This window comes from Callospermophilus lateralis, chromosome 3 (genome assembly GCF_048772815.1).
Source record: "Callospermophilus lateralis isolate mCalLat2 chromosome 3, mCalLat2.hap1, whole genome shotgun sequence".
Taxonomy (NCBI): domain Eukaryota; kingdom Metazoa; phylum Chordata; class Mammalia; order Rodentia; family Sciuridae; genus Callospermophilus; species Callospermophilus lateralis.
In genome coordinates, this window is record NC_135307.1 from 33105811 (window position 1) to 33127482 (window position 21672).

Sequence of the window (21672 nt, forward strand, 5' to 3'; positions counted from 1 at the left end):
GGGTGACCATCGAAACATTGAAATGTCTGCCATCATCAGGCAATAATGGAACTCTGACAGGTGAAACTGTGTGTCAAGACGCAATGTTCAGTGGACCCCCAGCAAATTCTGCTTCTTGGGTTCCTTGTTTTCATGGTTCGCAGTCTGGCTGGGCACAAATCACGAGCCACTCACAGCTTTGTAGATTCAAACAGCAATTCTTTATTCCCGGTCTCACACTGGCCTTCTACAAACACGTTTGGGGAAATCCACATTCTCTGCCCAAATCCACACCTCCACTGGGCTTCTGTCTCCCAAAAATACTGTCTGAATCCCGTGAGAACTCAAGAGGAACTCAGGCAGCAGGATACGCCCTATTCCCAGCAGGACTAACCTTCCTAAACCGGGAACGCCTTAAACCCGGATCCGCCCTGGTCCTAGAGCAAGGTCACCTTACATGCAATGTCACTGCAAAATGTCCTATTTCCACGAGTCCTTCCACTAAGCAACATGGGGTACGCTGGCAAGGAAATTGTCATACCTACTTGGCTAATGGCTCCCAGCATCATCGTTAAAGCAACGTTCCGGGGTTTCATAAATTGACTTCCAGACCATTCACGTATAATCGAATCAAGCCTTTATTGAAGCACACTGGTGGTGACTGACTGGGAACATAAAGTCTGTTTCCTGATCAGCCCTGAACAATAGTAAGGGTGCCCCTTTTAAGCCTGAACACCACAAAAGGGACATTTGGGGGTTTAGCCAATGCAAGCAAGCCGAGTTACAGAAGCGAGAGATTGCAGTCAGGCGGCAGGAAACTTAACCAATCACAATTAGCCCAGTCACCCCAATTACAGAAACACAGCCCCGTTACCCTAATTATAGAAACAATGCCCCATTAGGTAGTTCCATGTTCTTAAGGGTTTCTACAGCAAAAAGGAAAAGAACAACTTGCCCCAGTCATGACCTTTCTATTTGGCATGATTGTTTTACAAAATGGAGTTATGAAACACAATGGAGTCACTTTGGCTTGACTATCACATCATTCCTGACTATCCAAGCCATTTGATTCACACATTTTTCATTTATGTAAAAAAAAACATTAAGACTAAAATTTAGACAGTGTGCTATAGAAGAGAAAAATAATTTTTCTTCATCCCTCATAAATTCATACTCAGAACAGACCATTGTAACAAAAGACAGATTAAAAAGAGAAAAATGAAAATAAATGTATTAACAAGTACATTACATATGTATATGGGAAATACCCAGAGAATAAGTATTTTTCAGAGGTAGCTTTGAATTCCAGGTTACATAGCATTTTAAACAAAGAACAATATATATATATATATATATTAGCTTTTTTTTTTTTAAACAATTGACTTTATTTATTTATTTTTTAATATTTGGCGGACACAACATCTTTGTTTGTATGTGGTGCTGAGGATCAAACCCAGGCCGCACGCATGCCAGGCGAGCGCGCTACCGCTTGAGCCACATCTCCAGCCCCAACAATATATATTTTTAAAGAAGTGATATGACAAAGAAAAAAAATTGAGTCTCTAGCCAAATTGTAGAAAAACAAATAAATGACAGCTAAAAACGGTTTACATTAGTAACACTTACTAATGTAATTTCTTATGGTACCATCTCCAGGTCACATAAGATGTTTTCTATATTAATCTTTGTTTCCTCTCTGATAGAGAGGAGCGGAGAAATACCTTGTGTCTTTCTAAGTTCATGTCCCGATTTTACTCAAATAGAAGGAGAATTTCCCTATATTTGCTGTTTCTTAACATTTTCAACAAAAATGAACCTTACACTAAGGAAATGTATTTTGGGGTGGCATATTCTAGTTTCCCACAGGAGGCATTTCTCTGATATTCCAATCAAAGATGTCCCACTTGAACTTAATCATGAAGAAGCATAAAACCCTAAATTGAAGGATAATTTACAAAAAAAAAAAATTGACCTATAATATTCAAAAGTATCAAGAAACGAAAGTCAAGAAAAGACTAAGAAAGGCGGAGGCTACAGTTCAATGTTAAGGTACTGAGCAAGCGCAAGGCCCTGGGCTTCATCACTAGTACTGCAAAAGCAAAAAAAAAAAAAAAAAAATCATAACAAACAAACAAAAACTAAGCAATCACTCCAGACTAAAGGAAAATGAGGAGATGTGCAACTAAAAGCAACATGTGATTCTAAACTGGAATCTTGTGCTATATAAGACACAATAGCAAAACTTGAATGGGACCTAAGGAGTAGTAACACATCAATGGTCATTTCCTCTTTGGTTTTTTTTTTTTTTTTTTGTATCCAGGATTGAACCCAGGTGCTCTTAACCACTGAGCCACATCCCCAGTCCTTTTTAAACGTTATTTAGAGACAGAGTCTCCCTGAATTACTTAGGGCCTCACTATGTTGTTGAGTCTGGCTTTGAACTTGTAATCCTTCTGCCTCAGCCTACGGAACCGCTGGAATTACAGGTGTGCACTATTTCACCTGGCTTGTTTCCTGATTTTTGATGGCTGTTTCCTGATGTTTGGTTATGCTCAAGTAGGAGAATACTCTTGTTTGTATGAAATAGATGGAGTGCATTGAGGTAGGGAGAGGATAACAAGTCTGCAATTTGGTTTACATCTCGACTGCTTCAAGAAAAAGAAAACAGTTGAGGTAAAATTCTACTCGCAATATATAAGTAAACTTGAAATGTTATTTCAAAATAAAAAGGAAATTATATATTTAAAGTATCTTAGGGGGAAATGCAGGTGATGAACTTCTAAATCTGAAGACCAGTTGTAAATCTTCAAATGCAAGCTTGTTGCAGAATATTCAAAACTAGAGACATGAGATTGAGCACAAGAAAGTCTGGGACAAAAGGACATGAATGTTCTTGAGTGATCCCCTAAGATACTTATAAAGACAGGCTGGAAAGATACCTGGGTGCTCTGGCCTCTCAAAGGACCAGACAAAGTAAAAACAAAAGAGAAGTAGATGGAGCCAAAAATAATACACAGATCCCAGGAAACACTCAGGTGAGTTTATTGAGACTATGATGGACTATTTGGACTTTAAATGGAAGAGATAATAAAGATCAGCACAGACTCATGGAAATCATGTTAGACAATCCTGCATCCTTCCTTGACAAGGCAGAATTAGAAAATGTGGGGATATTTTGTTTTGCTTCAGCAAAGAATTTGATAAAATCTCTCAATATAGTGGCTACCCTCCTAACTGGTTAAACTAGTTAGGTCTTGTGATGCTGGATATGCCACAGAGCTGTCTCCACAGATTTGTCTTGTTCCAAATGGAGAGAGATATGAAACCACCAAAATAGATGACATAATATATAAAAATAGCAAATAACATGGATGATAGAGATCCAAAAATGTCTTACCTCACTGAAGCAATAAATTACATCCATCAAGAAAAAAAGATAAAATTACATAAGTATAATTTTTTTTTTTTTTTGTCCTTGGAACAGAAAACCAGTTGCACATGTATAGGACTGGTGCTGGGTGATAATAAGGAGCTTATTGGCGGAAATTTTACTCACTCAATGTTGAGAGCTTACCCATATGGGTCTACATTAGGCACTGGGAATTCAAGAGAAATGAGAGAGTTCCTTCCTTCAACGCCTTTGCCGTCTAGTGAGGGATAAGAACAAGTAAACCGGAAATTATGTTACACGGCAAAGACCACCAGTACCACTCAACTCTGGTGGGATTAGGGAACTTTTCCTAGAGTGAGTCACAACCCAGTGGGGACCCAAAATGAGTTGGTGTTAAGTGATGTTGAGGGAAAGAGCTTTCCAAGCAAATGGAGTAGCAAGGCAATGATGTGTGGAATACCTGGGGAGCCCTTGGGACGGCAGTAGGGGATAGAAGAGCAGGAAAAGGGGGTGGTGAAGGATTGGTCAGAGAAAGGATCTTGAACTTTACCAGTGTTATGGACCAGGCTATATGGACAATGACCAAACAGACTCCCCATTTTATCTTGAGACTCCACATCATGTAAGAAATGCTTCTCCCATGGGAAAGCCCTCCCTCTGTACCCATCACAATTGTTTAGCATAGCATACTTGGCAATACAAAATGACAATTCTTATACAATGTAAAATTGTTCTCTCTTTGGTTCCCATTTTTCTTGCACGATGTGCCCCGTCAGAGAATGATTGTTTAGATGTTAGTAATCATTCTTTAACTTGTACTCGACTAGGGTTGTTTTTGACCCACTTCCCTTTCTGCTTCTGATTTTTAGATCCCATGACATTTGTTTATGGTCTTGAGTCATCTCAACAGTCACTTATGATTAATATGGTTTTGGACTATAAAAGGTGTAGACTTGCAGCCTGCTCCTTGGCCCATGGCCCACCAGCTGGTGGATCCAGACCTCTGGCTGGTGAATAAAGGTTCCCTCTCTGGCTTTAAGATGGACTCAGTGCTTTATTTCAGTCTTGCCATAACACTTTGAGGATTGACGACTTTTAAACAGAATGTCAGGCAATGCCATAGAGAATGGATTAAAGTGGGGCCAACCTGGGAGCAAGGAGATTATCAAAGAGCAGTAAATAACCTAGCAGAAATAATGATGGCCTGAAATAAACAAGGGGAATGAAAATCAGTAGACAGTAGATCTGAGAGAGGGAAAAAATCTACAGAACATGGTGTTTGATTTCTTTAGGACAGTGACAGAAGGGAGAAGTAGAACAGAGAATTGCATCATCCTATGTAGCAATTAATTTTTCATTTGACACTTTCAATAACACTAACAGGTGGACGCAATTATTATGTCTACAGAGGAGCAAATTCAGAGAAGTTAAGTCACTTGTCGGAGTTCAGGATAGAAAACAATGTATTTGATATTCAACACATATAAACTAAAATGCAATGGACTGGTCACTTGTTTTCAGTATCAACTATTAGGCATAAACAAGCAATTATACTTTTTAAGATATTAATTCCAGTTTAAAGATATGTAACTATCCTATTTTCTGAACGTCAAGTCTTTGTGCATAGATGTTCATATAATAGGGGTAGTAAAGCAACATACAACATCTTCCTTTGTTACTACTATAATTCTTCGAGCCAAGGAGGGGTAGAAGTCCTTGGCAATGAAGACTACCAGGATTATGGCTGACTTGACTTATTTACAAAGACTTTTAACAGGAGAGTATCCAGGATAATGAGAAAGATAGACTGCAAAATTTTATGATTGCCTTCAAAATAAAATAACAATGATGTCTCAATAAAAATGTTGTAAGCCAGGAAAAAGTGGGGCTACTATATAGGTAAAGTACTGAAAGAAAATCTCTGTCAACTTAGAATTACTAAAAATGTCACTTAAACATGAAGGCCAACTGTACATATATGTAATGATTATTAATATGTAATGATAAATATGTAATGGTTCCCACCATTATGCACAACTATAATGCACCAAAAATATATTAAAAAATTAGAACAGTTAAAATTCTTTTTTAAAAAAGGCCAGGGCTTGAAAATGTAGCTTCGTGGTAGAACCCTTGCCTAGCACATGTCTGTGTTTGCTCTCCGGCACTCCCAAAGGAAGGTGGTCAAATAAAACATTTTCAGACAAAAAAATAAAATAAAATAAACTCTAATAGAGTTTTATAACTAGCGGCCCTTCACTAAAGGAAACTTCAAAGGATGAATTTCAGGATGAAGAGAAAAGTCACCAGATGAAAATGGAAATTCAGGAAGGAATGAAAAACAAAAAGCAAAATAAATATATAAGCAAATATTTAAAAATTTTTGCTTTATAAAGCATTAATGGCTTATGAAATTGAAATTATAAAATATAACTATACAACATTGTTAATATAATTTGAGTCTTATATATCAATCAAGTGTTCAAGAGATGGCTGAATGTATTGATTACTTTTAGACTTTAGTAAGCAATTTGAAATTTCTAGAATAAACAATTAAAAGAATATGTTCACAGTGTATGAATTCCAAGCTAGAAGAGATAATAAATGAAACATGGATCATTTAAGATAGGCTAGGTTGTGCTACAACAAAAAATTCTCAAAATTTCAGTGGCTAAAAGTTTGATGCTCATTTCTTGCTACATGTTCATGCTGGTCAAACAAAGAATTCTGCCACTGAAGTCACTTGGGAACAAAGCTGACTCAAGCTGCATATTTACACACAGTTTCACAGTCACAGAGGCAAAGAAAAGAACATAGAAATCCAGACACTGCCTCTTTACCCTCTGCCAGAAGGGACATATGCCACTTCTACTCACTTCACTGACCAGAAAAAGTCATGTGGTCACATCTAAGTACAAGGAACAGAGACTGGGATCCTTCTAGGTGTTTGGAACAAGAAAACTGAACATTTTAACTAATTTTCATAACTTTTATAGGGTCTATACAAGTACACAACTAATCCCAAAGAAAGGAAAACAGGAAAGGAAAGGAAATACCAAATAAATAAATCAGACAAATAAAAAAGACAAACTGAGATGATAGATATACACTGAGAAAGATGGTGATGATTTACAATAAATGTAAATGGTGCAGTCAAAAGACAAGATTGATGAATTTGGGGGAATCTAACTCTGTTTACCAAAAAACTTCAAAAACATAAGAATTCATGAAAGTTTTATTAGAAAAGGTATACAGTGATATATGGCAAAATCATGGCATGTCCATGTTTTATAATCCTATAGAGCATAAAAATGAACAAAATATGCCTATTTGTAGAAGTATGAATGGATTTAATAATGTTGAGTTTAGTCACAAAAAATACATAGAAATTTTATATAAAATTCAAGAACAGACCAAATTAAACAGATACATACCTAGATAGTACAACTATAAAAAGAAAAGAAATTGTTCCTCCAGGAAAAAAAAAAGGGGGGGGGTTTCCTCGAGGAAAAGAGGCTGTGGTCAAGGAAAAGCACATGGTTGGGGGCTCTAGAAATGCTAGCATTGGTCTATCTCTGAATGGCAGAAGTTAGAAAGGTGCTTGCCTCTTACCATTATTTTTTTTACATTATTTAAATTTTATGTGCATGCATGGTTTTGGCATTCTGCTATGTATGTGTATGTGTGACAGAGATGAGTTTTAAAAGTGCTTAAGTAAAGGTTTTACTAGATGGCTAGATGTGAAAATTGGTCACCTGATTATTTGCTAGAATAGTTTCAGAACATAGTTACTTCAGTGAGTTGAAGAGAAAGTAAGAAATTAAAAAGTCAACAAGGCAAATTTGCAATGAGGGGAAGGAGCTCACGAGTTCAGTAGCCTGGTGTGGGAGGGTCAGGGAGAAGTGTGTGCAGACCCTGAAGGAAGGGAGCCAACAGAGAGACAGCAGCACCCTGTGCCCTCTTCTTCTCTCTCGCTCTCAAGAACCTTTAGTCCCCATCAGGCTCTGAGGGAGCCTTGCTGGGCAGCTGCAAATCTCCCTGTGTGCCCTGACCTCAGAAAACAGAGCTTTGCAAATGCCATTTCGAAGCTGGAAACTAATCAGCCAGCTCAGATGACTAGAACTGCAGCTCCAATTCGCCTGAATAATAAAACCATTGTTGCCTGGAATTCTTAGCAAACAGTCGGGTATTTGTTTAACATTTCTGAACTGCTGCTGGTTTCTCAAATTCCAAAAGAAATGCTCTCTTCCAGAGAAAAGTATTTAAAATGGGATAGGGAGTGGAGAGTAAAGGGAATATTGCCACTGAGGGGAGGTCTGTGTTGTGAGTTGAACTTTGACTACTTGCCAATTCCTGAGAACACACTTCTTTATCATCTGTCCTTCATGCCCAATGGTCAAGCTAAGGGAAGAGAAGGGAGAGATCTCTCCACAGTGGCCTGCACACGGATGTTTACAGCAGCTTTATTTATAACCATCAAAGTTTGAAAGAAACCAAAAGAGCCTTTAGAAATTAACTAAAACACAGCCAGCCAACAGAATATTAGCACTAAAAGGAAATGTGCTACCAAGCCAAGAAGACACATAAAGAAGCCTTAAAAATATGTTGCTGGGTTAAAAAAAGCCAACCTGAAAGGGCTAGCTACTGTATAATTCCAACTATAGGACATTCTGGAAAAGCCAAAACTAAGGAGATAGTAAATAGATGACATGGTTGTCAGTGGTTGGTGGAGAGGAAGAGAGCAGTGAAACTACTCTAAATGATACATAGAGTGGATTTAAAGGATACACTGGCTGGTCTCTAATTCTGTCTTCATAGAGCAGCACAAATGGAGTGGACATGTAGGGAATACCAGGCAGGCAGATCCCATCTGGAGGCATTCTCTAAATAATATATAATGGTGGATTGCATGTTATCATACATTTGCCAAAACCTATAGAATGTACAACACCAAAAGTGAGCCCTGATGTAAAGCATGGACTTTGAGTGATGATGATGTGCCATTGTATGTCCATCAATCATAACAAGCATACCAGGCCCATGGGAGATTTTAATGGGCAAGGTTGCACATGGGGACAAGGTATATATACGAACTCTCTGGGCTTTATGCTGAGTTTTGCTGTGAATCTAAAACTACTATTAAAAAAAACAGGCATATTTAAAAGAGATGGGGGATGTCTCCCCTTTTTTGATTACTTGAAAAATGTCAAGGAACAAAATACACTGAAAAGCTGTGAAAATATAACAGATTCAAGGTGGCTGAAGAGACATGGCAGCCAAACGTAATACCTGACACTTGACCTGAACTGTACTAGAGGGGGAAATGTACTATCAAGAATATTTGGGGATCAATTGACAAATTTGACCAAAACCAATAAATTCGAAAAAAGTATCACATCTGTGGTAAACGAATGGTTCCTGCCAAATTTGTCTGTTCACCATTGTCTGAATTTTTCTTTTGAATTACTTTTTCCATTCCTGATGCCTAGGGTACCTTTTCCTATCTAAATTCTGTCTACCTCCAAGCCTCACCTAAACACCTCGGATTCCCCAGGACCACTCAGAAAGCTTGTCCAAGCACTTCTGCCCTGAGGGCTGTAGTCTCTCTTAGAACTCACAAAACTTGTTTCCAGACTGCTAACTGTATGCTCCATAGCATTGCATTCTATGTTGTTTCCATATATAAATATGTACAACCTCAACCTAAATGGAAAGCAAATTAATAAGGGGAATGTTGTTTTAGGCTTCCTTTTACTTCATATACCTTGTTTATGATATTCACTTTAATCATTTATTTGACATTTACTATGTACTCGATATAAAAAAATAATAGGATATGGTCCCTGCCTCCAAGAGACTTATAGTTCTATGTGGACAGCCAAACTATAAGTACAAAATTTTTAATATGCAAAGTATATAAAGTAAGCAATAGGAATTTTTCCAAAGTAGATTTCATGAGAGAAGGAAATATTGGCAAGGTCTTAATATGGTGCACATCTGAAGGAGAAAGCATAGAGGCACAGAGAATCTCTGCAGATCCTCCATCTGTGCTTGCAAGTCTTTGCATAAAGAGCCATGCCTCACGCCATCCCATCTCTACCATTGCAATATGCATGAAAGAGGGGTAGTGATGGGTGACCTCAGGAGATTAGAGAATCGCTGTAGATAGAGGGAGCTATAGTGGGGCAGGGGTTGTGTCAGGGTTTGCCAAGGACAGACAACAGAGAAGTAAGCCTTGATATAAATCAGGGACCAGTGAACCACCTGTGAGATTGATAGAACTCAATTAAGCCAACCTAAGAACAAACCGTCATGTGCTTAAGGATCTTCATCCATTGACCACACACAGGAGAATAGATAGTGTGCTGTCTGTGGGGTCAGACTAATGTTCTTGATAAACCATGGGAGGAATTCAGACTCAATTCAGACCCTTTCCATCTTGCCAACCATCCCCATCCCAAACAAAGCACAGAGGTCTTTATCAGGAGAAGAGAAGAAGTAAGTTTTCATGTTTCCCCTGAGGAAAGAACTAGACAAGTTTTGTTCATGGTATTTTTATGGCTCTTCACTCTGTGAAGGTAATGGGTACCATCTCTCCGTTGGCATTTGAAAGCTTCTACCTGGTAATGCTCTTGTGAACTGCTGGCATCATAAATTCTGTTCAGAACTGTGTGTTCTTCCTAATGTTCAGGTTCACTACCTAGTGTGACTTCAAGATTACATTAACACTGAAGAGGAAATATGAGAAGGAACAGAATTCCAGCTCCCAAAAGGAAACCATAAAATGTTTCAAGAGCATTTCCCCAAGTTTATTAGGAATTATTTAGGGAAAAAGCAATTCCAGGGCCCAAACATTTGGGAATAAAGAATGAAGTAAAGTTAAATAAAATTAGTTACAGAGTCTTTTGTGTTCAAATGGGCATTGTAAATGTCTTAGAACCAACTATGATAAGTGGATTTCCTAAACTTACCTGGCCCACAAGAGCCATCCTTTCTCCTCAACAGAGCATCCAGTAAGATAGTGTTTATTCACACGATCCTCTAAGATACCAGAGGACTAGAGACTCTGAAAAGTCACTATCAGGAAATAAAGAAAGAGAGAGAGAGAGAGAGAGAGGAAGGAAGGAAGGAAGGAAGGAAGGAAGGAAGGGTGGGTCAAAGGGAGTGATGGTTTTATTTACTTTCACCTTCTCTGAATGGTCTCAGTATTTTGATTGTCTTTTTAAAGTCTTCTTAATTATATTAAGAACTCAAAAAATCATCATCAAAAAATACCAAGTAACCCAATCAATAAATCGGCATGTGATCTAAACAGACACCTCTCAAAAGAAGAAATACAACAGGAAAAAATGCTGAATGTCATTAGTCATCAGGGAAATGTAAATTAAAATTATAATGAGATTCCATCTCACTTCAGCCAGAATGGCTGTTAACAAAAAACAAACAAAAAATAACAAATGCTGATAAGGAAGTAGAGGAAAAAGAACCCATATACACTATTGATGGGAATATAAATTAGTAAACTTCTATGGAAAACTGTATGAAGTTTTCTCAAAGAACTAAAAATAGAACTAGTATATGATCCAGCTATCCTTCTCCCAGGTATATATCCAAAGGAAATGAATTCAGCACATAAAAGAGATACTTGCATGTTCTTGTTTATTGAGGCACTATTCATAATAGTGTGCCAATATTTGGAATCAGCCTAGATGCCCATCAACACATGAATAAAGAAAATATAATACATATACACAATGGAGTATTATTCATCCATAAAGAAGAATGAAATCCTGTCATTTGCAGGCAAATGTATGGAACTGGAGGTCATCATGTTAAGTGAATGAAGCCAAACACAGAAAAACACGTATCACATGTTTTCTCTTATATGTGGGGGAAAAAAGGTCTGAAAGTATAAGAGGAACTCTAAGGGAATGAGAAGGGTGAGAGAAGAAATGGGAGGAGGGAGAGTACAGAAGAAGGAGGGATGGATACAATCAATGCATGAAATATGCATTATAAAAATATCATAGTGAACCTCCTTAATTTGTACAATAAGTATGAATAATTATATTTTTTAAAAGCCTTTTTAAAGGCGGTAACCATAGCTGGATCATATACTAGTTCTATTTTTTAGTTCTTTGAGAAAACTTCATACAGTTTTCCACAGAAGTTTACTAATGTGAATCAGTAAACTTATCTGACCTCTTTCTCTCCCTTTAGAGCACCTGGCAGGATCAGCATTACCATTTAGGAGAAGAAAAGAAATGCAAACCAAATGAGAGAGAGGGTTCCACTTTCTCTTCCCTGGATGGTCCTGTGGCTTTTCACATTGCCCTCTGAATTCTTTCCATAGTAGCTGTGGATAGATGTAGATTAGAGTCAAGCATTCCACCACACCACCAGTTTCCAGGGGATTTATCCTAATGTGTAAGACACTCACACAGACACTTTACAACATGCCTGTCATGTCCCCACTCACTTGACTTTTGGTAGCATGGAAACCCCTGAGATAGGCCTCTGAGCAAAAGAGGAAGTCAGTTCTTGACATGTTTTCCTAAACTGGCTAAAGAGCTCTTTCCCAAGGAATGTAGCCAGAAGTATATGATAAAATGACCAGTTGATTCAGCTGATGTCAGAATCCCAGAAGAACCAACCCAGTGACAGAATAGGTACCATAGGAAGTTTCAATCCCTGGATGGTGCTGTAAGTCCATGGGAGGCATGATAATATTCCAGTGAACAGTCCACTGGAGAAGCACAGCAGCAGCAGCAACAGGACATGGGAAACAGTACCCATCCCTGTGCAAGAGAGCACTAGGGAGAGATTTGAGTTTCTAGGGTTCTGGTTGTGGTGTTAGTCCCAAAGACAACTGGAGTTCAAGGCAAGAATCCTAAACAAATGATCACCAAGATAGAGACCAGAGGTGGTGTAATATGAAATTGGTAGAATATTCCAATGTATACATTTAATGTCTTCTTTCAGCAAACTTGGTATATTATATGTCCCTCAATTCATCAAACATTGGCCAAGCGTGGACTCTGCCAGGCAGAGCACTATCTATTAAGGATACAAGGACATGCCCCGGACCCAGGGAGCCTCTAATCCAGTGGACTCACTGGATACAACCACTCATCTGCCTCCTTGCACTGCCCCATCCTAGGCATTAGGGGAGCAAGAAAGAGTCTGCCACACTGAGCTTCATCTTCTCATGGAGTTTACATTTGTATCCCCTCTATCCTTCCTCCCTCCCTTCTTATTTTCTTGTCTTCTTTTCTTCCTTCCAAATATTCTGTATCCCCTGGCCGATTTCATTACACACTTCACATTTTATTGTCTTCAGTAATGTTTGCTGACCTGAATATCCTGGAGATGAAAACAAGTGAAACCACACATTTTCATACTTTTACCTAATAGCCATTCAGATTATTATGGAATGCTAATCCAGCCCCTTTCCCACCTTGTGGCAAAAACAGACCAGGTGAGGGGCTATGGGAGCAAGAAAGATGGCAGAATGTGATGGACATCATTATCTTAGGTACATGTATGACTGCACATATGGTGCAACGCTACATCGTGTACAACCAGAGAAATAAAAAGTTATGCTGCAGTTGAGTACAATGAATCAAAACACATTCTGTTGTCATATACACCTAGTTAAAATAAATAATTTTTTTTAAGAAAAACAGACCAGGTGGTAGGGAGAACATGGACAAACATGCTCAGATCTTTCTTCTAATGACCTCTTAATTAAATTAAAGTGAGACTTGGACATAACAGACTTGGGATATTCTCCAAAGAATAATAAGAATAGTCTGTAGTTATGTCTTTGTCCCCTAAACCTGTAGAAAAGAAAGTTCATATTGTTATAAGCATCAAAAAGTGAAAATGCATCCAATCTGACAATAAACTTAAACTTGCTGCCTAAAAAAAATAAGACAAAACTAGAGTCTTGCTTACTTTCCACAGATATAATGTTGTCTCCATTACACAATGCAATTTTGTATTTGTCGCTTCATTTCTTGTCTAGTCATAGGACTTGGGAGGCAAAACTTCCTGGGTTGGTTCTTTCATGTGCTTGCTTCAGGGGCAGCTGAACAAGTTCCTTCGCCTTTTCTAGTACTGAAGGCCTTAGCTTGTAAGGCTCTTTCTGTACCTAATACTGTATAGGCTCCCTGAATTACTCCCTGGTGGCTCAGAGGGGATAAGCACCTTGCTTGAGGTCCCACCGTTTAAAAGTATTAGGGATACGAGTATTTGTTTTCATACAAAGCTCATGCTTTCTTCCTAACATGGAGTTGTGCTTCTTTATGAAGGAATGGCAGGAGATTAAGGAGAAGTCAGTGATGACGAGGAGGGAAAAATAAATGTATCAAAAATAGGCTTTCTGGAGAGTGTGTAATACCAACCAGTCTTCTTCTGAAAGATGCCTAAGAGGAAATTCCAGTTATCCAAAGGGCAAAGCATTTTCCCAAAGGGTGCTTGGGAGATGTGCCTCCACTTCTTAAACTTCTTATTGCTAAGTATTTCAGTTATTTTCCCTACTCAGCACAATAGCCTGAGAGCTGTGTTGGAATTTTCACCCTGGGTGCTGGTGGCCTCTTCCAGTGAGCTGGTTGGGGTGTGTGTGAATGCCAGGACAGGAACTTGCTCTCCTTAAATTTCTTATTCTCTTTTCAGTGTTAAAAAATACATGTCGATGTTCCAAGAGCCTTAAAAACACACTTGCCTGCTGACAGAAGGAAAACGCATGCTCTTTAAACCAACAAACCTTATTACTAACTCACTAAAAGATACCTAAGTCAGCCTGAACAGCCACCGACATTTTATAGATGAGAAAGTCAAGGTGCAGGATGAGGCAGGAACAGCCTCAGGATAAGGTATCCTTGCTTGACTTCACCTATTTATGATTTTGTTCTAAAATAATTCTCAGGGTAAGCATAAAACCAAATGGCTGTACCATTTCAGAATTTCCCTTTACCCATTGTATTTAAAATGTCATTACTTTCACTTCCAGATTTCCGCGATGCTGGCAGAGCTTGCCACAGTAAGTGGCGCCCTCTGGTGCAGAGATGCTGCAAGCCCTTCCACGCCAGGCTGTGGTCCTCGACTGATGGGGAATTTGAATTAGGATAGGAAACTGCTTACATAGTGCTACGGCGCATGGAGACAAACCAGGGGAATGCAAATCAATTGGACACATTGACTGTGGTTTGTTTATGTATTTGTCAAGGATGTCTCATTCCCCATGAAAATGAATTTGTTTTGGCAGAGCCTTTTCACCCACTTTGTCAAATGTTTCTCAAAAAACATACTCCTTAGACATTTTACAATCATGTTTATGTAAATTGTGTTATGCTTTTGCAGTACTAGAGATGAAACCCAGGGGCACTCCACCAATGAGCTACATCCCCTGCCCTATTTATTTATTTATTTTTATTTTTATTTATTTTTTTATTTTATTTTGAGACAGCGTCTCGCTTGTGTTTCCCAGTTTGACCTCACACTTACAATCTCCCTGCCTCAGCCTCCCGCATGGTATGAACCGCTGCACCCAGTGAAACGTTTTGAGAGAGCTTTCTTTTTTTTTTTTTTTTTTTTAAGTGGAAAACATGTTTACATGTGAAAGACAAAGAATATAAACATATTGTTTGCCTTTGAGAGAGGGATGAGGATTCAAGCTGAGACTCCTATAACCCTCAATTCCTAGTGAGAATTTCAACAGAGAAGTCTAGGCAGCCCATACAATTACTGCATAGTGAGCACTGGGCGCTGATATCCCTGCATCTCTAAAGGGGAATGCTGAGTTGTTTTCTGTAGACTGTGACTTTCAATCTTGGAGGTGACTTAAATTCCTTCTGCAGAAATAAGGAAGAAAATAATGCAGATGGAAGTCGATAAAGCACCAGCCAACCACTGCAACAGCCAATGACACTGAGATGCTGATCCCCTGACGCTGGAGTGGTGTATATCTGTCCCTATTGCTCTGCCCTACTCCTGTCTGCCCTACAGACTTGCATCCTGTTTAATTTATTGACAGAAATAAATGCAAATGTTGCATTAATCAAATGTATATTCATAAGTATTCTTTCAGTATTGCCTGAACTTTGAAATCCTGAACCTAAGAGTTTTAACATTGAGTTATTATTCAAAATTTTAAAAAGAATATATGTTCTTTCCTCTTGCAGTTCTTGGCCAGAATAACCTGCCTAGGTCCTTGAAAGCTAAAAGAGAGATACATGGTGACACATTCTTAGTCAATGTCGCCAATCTAGCAAGTTCTGTCACTCAAAGAGAATTTTCCCAGCCTGAAGGACAACATTTGCTTTGGGACCATGATCATGCCAAATACTAAACTTAAACCTATGAAGGAATTCTTGAATAAGGATGTTGTCTACTTTTCACATATGATAAACAGTGATATCAGTGTCTATGGGTCAAAGAAATGAGTGTATATTTCCTAAACTAGCTCCTCGCTCAGACTAACTCCTAGCTCAGAGTGGTATTTTTTCTCCTCCTCCTCCTCCTCCTCCTCCTCCTCCTCCTCTCCCCCATCCTTCTCCTCCTCCTCCTCTTCTTCTTCTTCTTCCTCCTCTTTCTCCTCTTCCTCCTCCTCTTTTTCCTCCTCCTCCTCCTCCTCTTCTTTTTTTGATATTGGGGGTTGAACCCAGGGATTTATGACTGAGCTACATCCCATCCCTTTTTATTTTTTGAGACAGGGTCTCACTAAGTTGCTGTTACCGGCCTGGAACTAGGGATCCTCCTGCCTCAGCATCCCAGGTTACCAGTTACAGCATGTACCACCATGCCTGGACAGAGGGATACAGTCCAACCAAGAAGATAAATACTTCCTCCATTGCAGCAGATAGGTACACTCAGTAAGAGCCTACTCTCAACCCTGTGATATCCAGGATACTGCAAGGGAAAGACTAATCTTGCCTTTTGGCACCAAGAGAAGGGAACTTCTCATATGGACTCCATCAATGGATTATATCAGGACAAATCTTTCATTAAATCTGGAAAAGACAAAAGGTGAATATAAGATAAAAGTGTGATTCAGGACATCACCAAATTATTCTGCTAACTTAATAAGTAAAATCAAGATCATGAGATGACAACCAAGGAAAGTTAGGTGAACTACTAAAACTATCACATCTCATTTAATCACAGTTCAGAGTTCCCTAATTTCTGTTGAAGTTATTTTTTTTTTACTAATCACCTATTTGTAGAAAAAAACCTAGAGAACTCATTAGGAAGAGTCCATTCATGCATTTATATTGGAACAAAAAGGAATTACAAACCATTCCAGCTGAGAGAGAGAGAGAGAGAGAGAGAGAGAGAGAGAGAGAGGAGGGAGAGAAGGAGAAGGGAAGGGAGAAAATGGCTTTCAAAAGCACAATGAAGTAGCAGCTCAAAGGAAGCACTCTGAAGGTACAGGGTGTCATACTTCAAGATGTAATGTGTTTATTAAGAGACTTCTAAATGATACTATACTCTAGAAAGATACATGGATCCAGCAAACAAAGGGTAGAAGTAGGAGAGGTTTCACTTACCATCACCTCAATTGACCCACTGAGAAATACTGTGCTTTTATTTCTGTACCTCTGGGCTCAGCAGGGTTAAAGGTCGAGATCCCCAAAGAGGATGTACCCTTGCCAAGTGATATGGCAAAGGTCCCACTGAACTGCAAGCTACATCTGCTATCAGAACACTTTGGACTTCTGGTGTCTAAGGATCAGCAGATGAGACGAGGAGTCACCAAGTTGTCACAGCTAAATAACCCTGATTAGCAGGAAGAGATACGGTTGCTTTTATGCAATGCAGGAAGAGAAGAATTCATGTAGAGCCCAGATGATGTATATGGGTGCTTCCTGGTACTTCCATTCTCTGTTGTAGCTGTGAATGTTCATGTGCAGTCACTTCAGTCCAAGAAAGATACAGGTTTGGGCCCCTTTCATTGAAGGTTTGGATCACGCACAAGATAAGCCTTTCAGAAATTAGGGCGAAGGCAAATGGAATTCATAAGAAAAGGGGAGTGGATGGATGCCAGCTGCAGTGTGGAGATCAGCAGCTGTAGTTTGTTTGACCCACTATTCTACCTCTTCTAAGTTTCTGTTTGGGAACACCAGTGCATAGAAGGTTGAAGGATTGTTGTTGTTGTTGTTGTTGATGATGTTGTTTAGGGGCTTTTGTTTTTGTTTTTGTTTTTTTAAGCTCCAGGAGTAGATCTGTGTGGCTCAGGAGGTGCCGCAGATTGTGGCACAGTTCTAACAAAGTTTCTACATGATTGTACAAGTGGTTACTTTATACACTGAGAAAGTCTTTGTCTAGTAAATCTAAAAAGAGAGACATACCTCTTAAGTTTTATCAACAAAATAATACGAATAAAATGTCAAAATAAAAATAAGATATAAAGCCAAGCATTGTAGTACATGCCTGTAATCCCAGCTACTTAGAGGCTGAGACAGAGTCCCAAATTCAAGGTCAGCCTGAAAAACTAAGTGAAACTCTGTCTCAAAAATAAAATGAAAAGGGTTGGGAGAGTAACTCAGTGGTAGAGTGCCTATGGGCTCAATTTCCAATGCCACACACACAAAAAAAAAAAAAAAAAAAAAAAAAATTAAAGAAAGGGCTATGGATGTAGATCAGTGAAGAGCACATGCCTAGCATGCATAAGGCCTTAGGCCTGATTCCCAAATCCTCAAAATAAAAATAAACAAAAAGAAAGAAAAGGGGGGGGGAAAGGACAAAAAGCAGGTACTATAAATATTAAACAGATTATGAATGACTTTGTGCTAATTTTTTTTTTTTATACCATGTATTGAACCCAGGGGCACTTAACCACTGAGCCACATCACCAGTCCTTTTTATTTTTTATTTTGAGGCAGGGTCTTGCTAAGTTGCTGAGGCTGGCCTTGAACTTGCAATTCTCCTATCTCAGCCTCCTGAGTCCCTGGAATTACAGGCGTGCAGCACCGTGCCCAACTGTGCTAATATTTTTTTAAACTTTTGGTGAAATGTATGAATTCTTAGGAATAAACACAATCTGTTAAAGCTTTTTCATGAAGGAATGGAAAAGTCAGCATCTCTGTAACCATTAAGAAAACTGAAATGCAAGTTAAAAATAGTCTTAAAGAAAATGTCAGGGCCGAGAGTCTTACAAGTGAGTTCTATCAAATATGAAAATAAGGGCTGGGGATGTGGCTCAAGTGGTAACACGCTTGCCTGGCATGTGTGGGGTGCTGGGTTCGATCCTCAGCACCACACAAAAATAAAATAAAGACGTTGTGTCCACCGAAAACTAAAAAATAAATATTAAAAAATTCTCTCTCTCCTCTCTCTCTCTTAAAAAAATGAAAATAACATAATTTCAATCACAGAAAATACAAAAAGGAGGAATACTCCCTCACTCATTTCTGATAGCTAACATATAACCAGGATACCAAAATCGTGCAATAATAATACTCACAAAATATTAAAAAACTAAAATCACTTATGTAAAAAAAAGATAAAAGGCACAAACAAAATGAGTTTATCCAAGGAAACCAAGATTGCTTAAATATTCCAAACGCAATTAATCTTATTCACCTTATTCACCTCTTTAACTGATTAAAAGATAGATACTATTTGATCATATCATTAGATGTAAAAAAAAATCATTCAATAAAATTCCTGATCCCATCAAAAAATAAATAAATAAATTCCCAATCCCTGCAAGAAAAGAAACCAGAAGTAGAAGGAAGGAATTCTCCTAATCTAGAAATGAGCATCTAACAACAACTAGACCTACCACGATGTTTTATTAAAGATTTATGGAAGGCGCTTTTATAACAAGCAGTAGGTTAACTGCTGAATGTCAAAAGCAATGACTGAAGTTAACAGCTCTTGATGCGAGAGATGTTAAATGAAATTTTTAGGTTTTGTTACCATTATTCCAGGAGGGAAAACTCTCACACCTGATTACTCTGTGGGTGCCTGGCCAGTCAGTTCATGGATGGTCGCCCTAGAGTGAGGAGGTACTTGTGAGTCAAAGCCCTGTCACAGTTTTGGGGGGAGTCACAGGATAGAAAACATGGTCACCTATGACTGCTCCCTCTTGTGGATACAAGAACATCCTTCAGAATGGATTCTATCCACAGTGGATTCTGAGGAAGAAATAAGCTCCTTTTCAGTGCAGTCAAACGGTAAAGCTCATGACACAAGTAAGATGCACTGTACATATCCTACTTTCTTTCCTTTATGCCTCTGTGCTCTAGTGTAAATCTGAAGGTGGCAAGTTCAGTACTAAAGAGCCTAAGTGCATGAATATTATGATAGACTCAGAAATTTGTTTTTTGAAAATTAGATTGCATTTACGCTGGATGATTTTGTTTTGTTTTGTTTTGTTTTGTTGATGTTGTTGTTCATTCTCCTACTATCCTCCAGCTCAATAACTTCTAGCCTGTCACACACCATCCTAAGTTCTAGACGCAGGCAGCGGGATTCAGGTGGCGTGGCGCCCTCTGCCGGCCAGTTGAGGGCCTCCCGAGCTCGCCGGAGCTGACGACCGCGCCTAGCGGACTCTAGTCACCCCTCTTCTCTACTGAGTAGCTCCTACTGGGGTTTGTTTCCATAGAGGAAACTGGTCTCCCTCCCAGGACTCGTCCCTAATCCTCTTCGCAGGAGCCCATGGGAGAAGCAATAGATCCTCTGAGCTCCCCGGGGGCGTGGGGAGGGGGGAGGGGGGAGGGGGACTGGGGAGCGGGAGGGGCGGAGCCATCTGGAGCCTTTATTAGAGCAGCTCAAGGACATAGCCCACCACAAGCCCGGGATTGCTTAGCAGCTCGGTGCGAGCAAAGCTTTCTCAGAGTAGGTCTCCGTTATACCGACTGCGTCCCCGCAACCCTCCATTCATGCATATCTTACCCTGCATCAAAAACCTAACAATGTCAGGGATGGGGGACCTGGGGTGGGGAGTAGCAACTGTGAGAGAAATGCAGAATCGCGCATGAGCGCGGGAGCACTGAGGGATCCAACGTGCAAAGGGAAGAAGCCTTTACAGGAAAGACTGACAGGGCCTCAAAGATTTAAAGGTGTAAGCAGCAAGTCTCTTGGTTCCCACGTCAGATTTGGGAGGAGCCTAGCCATCCAGGTGAACAGGTACCCCCTGTTCACAGCCCACACGGATGGGCCTGGTGGAGTCCATCTTGCGGTAGTGGCAATGAGGGGGTCGGGTTCCTGGGGTGGCAAAGCAGTCAGTGACCCTGACATCATGAGTACTGTCATGACAGTTGTGCATGGAAGGGATGTTCATACAGGACACTGGTGGAGTTTTGCAGAAATCTTCGATAATGGCCAGATTCTCATGAATGAAAGTGTTGATCTGCTTGCATTTACCCTTATGGATCATCCAGAGGCGCCTCATCATCACATCACAGTATCGGCGGTTTCCTCCTGGGACCAACGACTTGGGATTGTCTATGTGTCGTTTTGAGAAGGACAGGGCTGGAGTGAAGACAGTTAGGTCCAGGAGAAGGAGGAGAGGGAGGAGGATCCACCTCAGATTCATGTTTTCTGGGAAAGCAGGTCACAGAAAGAGCAGGGTCAGGCAGCAAGCCACTTTCCTTTCCCCAAAATTCCTGTTTCTAAGAACTTTTGGCCTATCTTGATCCAGACATTTGAGGTTGGCAATTTTCCTCTTCTGCTTCTATCTTCACTTTCCTTCTATGCACTCACCACAAATATTCCCACATCCTACTTCTATCTCATACTCTTACATTTCCCTGGGTAAGAGGTGAGAAGTGGAGTGATTCGTCATAAAGGAGTCCCTGCCATACAAGGTTATTTCCAAATCCTAAAGCAACTCTTGCTCCTTACCTAAGAAGACCGTTAACCTAAAAACTTTCATCTCTCAAGTGTTTGCATCTAGCAGCCCATCTGCTGCTCAACACAGCCCCATGCGGTGAGGCAGGCATCATTGCCAACCTCTTTCTGCAATGACCTAACCCAGAAGGAAACTGACAGCATATGTCTGCATCTTGGGAACTATTTCCGCGTCCTTAAATACATATGCCTGTTTTAAACACTGGTTTTTAAAATGTAAGCATTTGAATTCTAAGGGGAGTTGAGTTTATATTTTCCCCACATATTTTTCTGCCTCAGAATAAAGACTCCCAAATCTTCCCTATATAGGATCCATCATCAGGAAACTTCCCAATTTCTGGGACTCAGGGTTTCTGGGTGATGGGGTGTGTGAGCCTTCTGTCTCTGGATCTAATATTCTGTCTCCTTTTTTGAATACCTGGGAGTCCCAGGGAAGGCTTTTC

At 39.6% G+C, this 21672-nt stretch overlaps 1 pseudogene; it reads right to left on the minus strand.

Moving 5' to 3' along the window:
• Positions 1-20486: 20486 nt before the first annotated feature.
• LOC143394581 (ribonuclease pancreatic pseudogene) lies at positions 20487-20915 on the minus strand (annotated as a pseudogene).
• Positions 20916-21672: the final 757 nt, after the last annotated feature.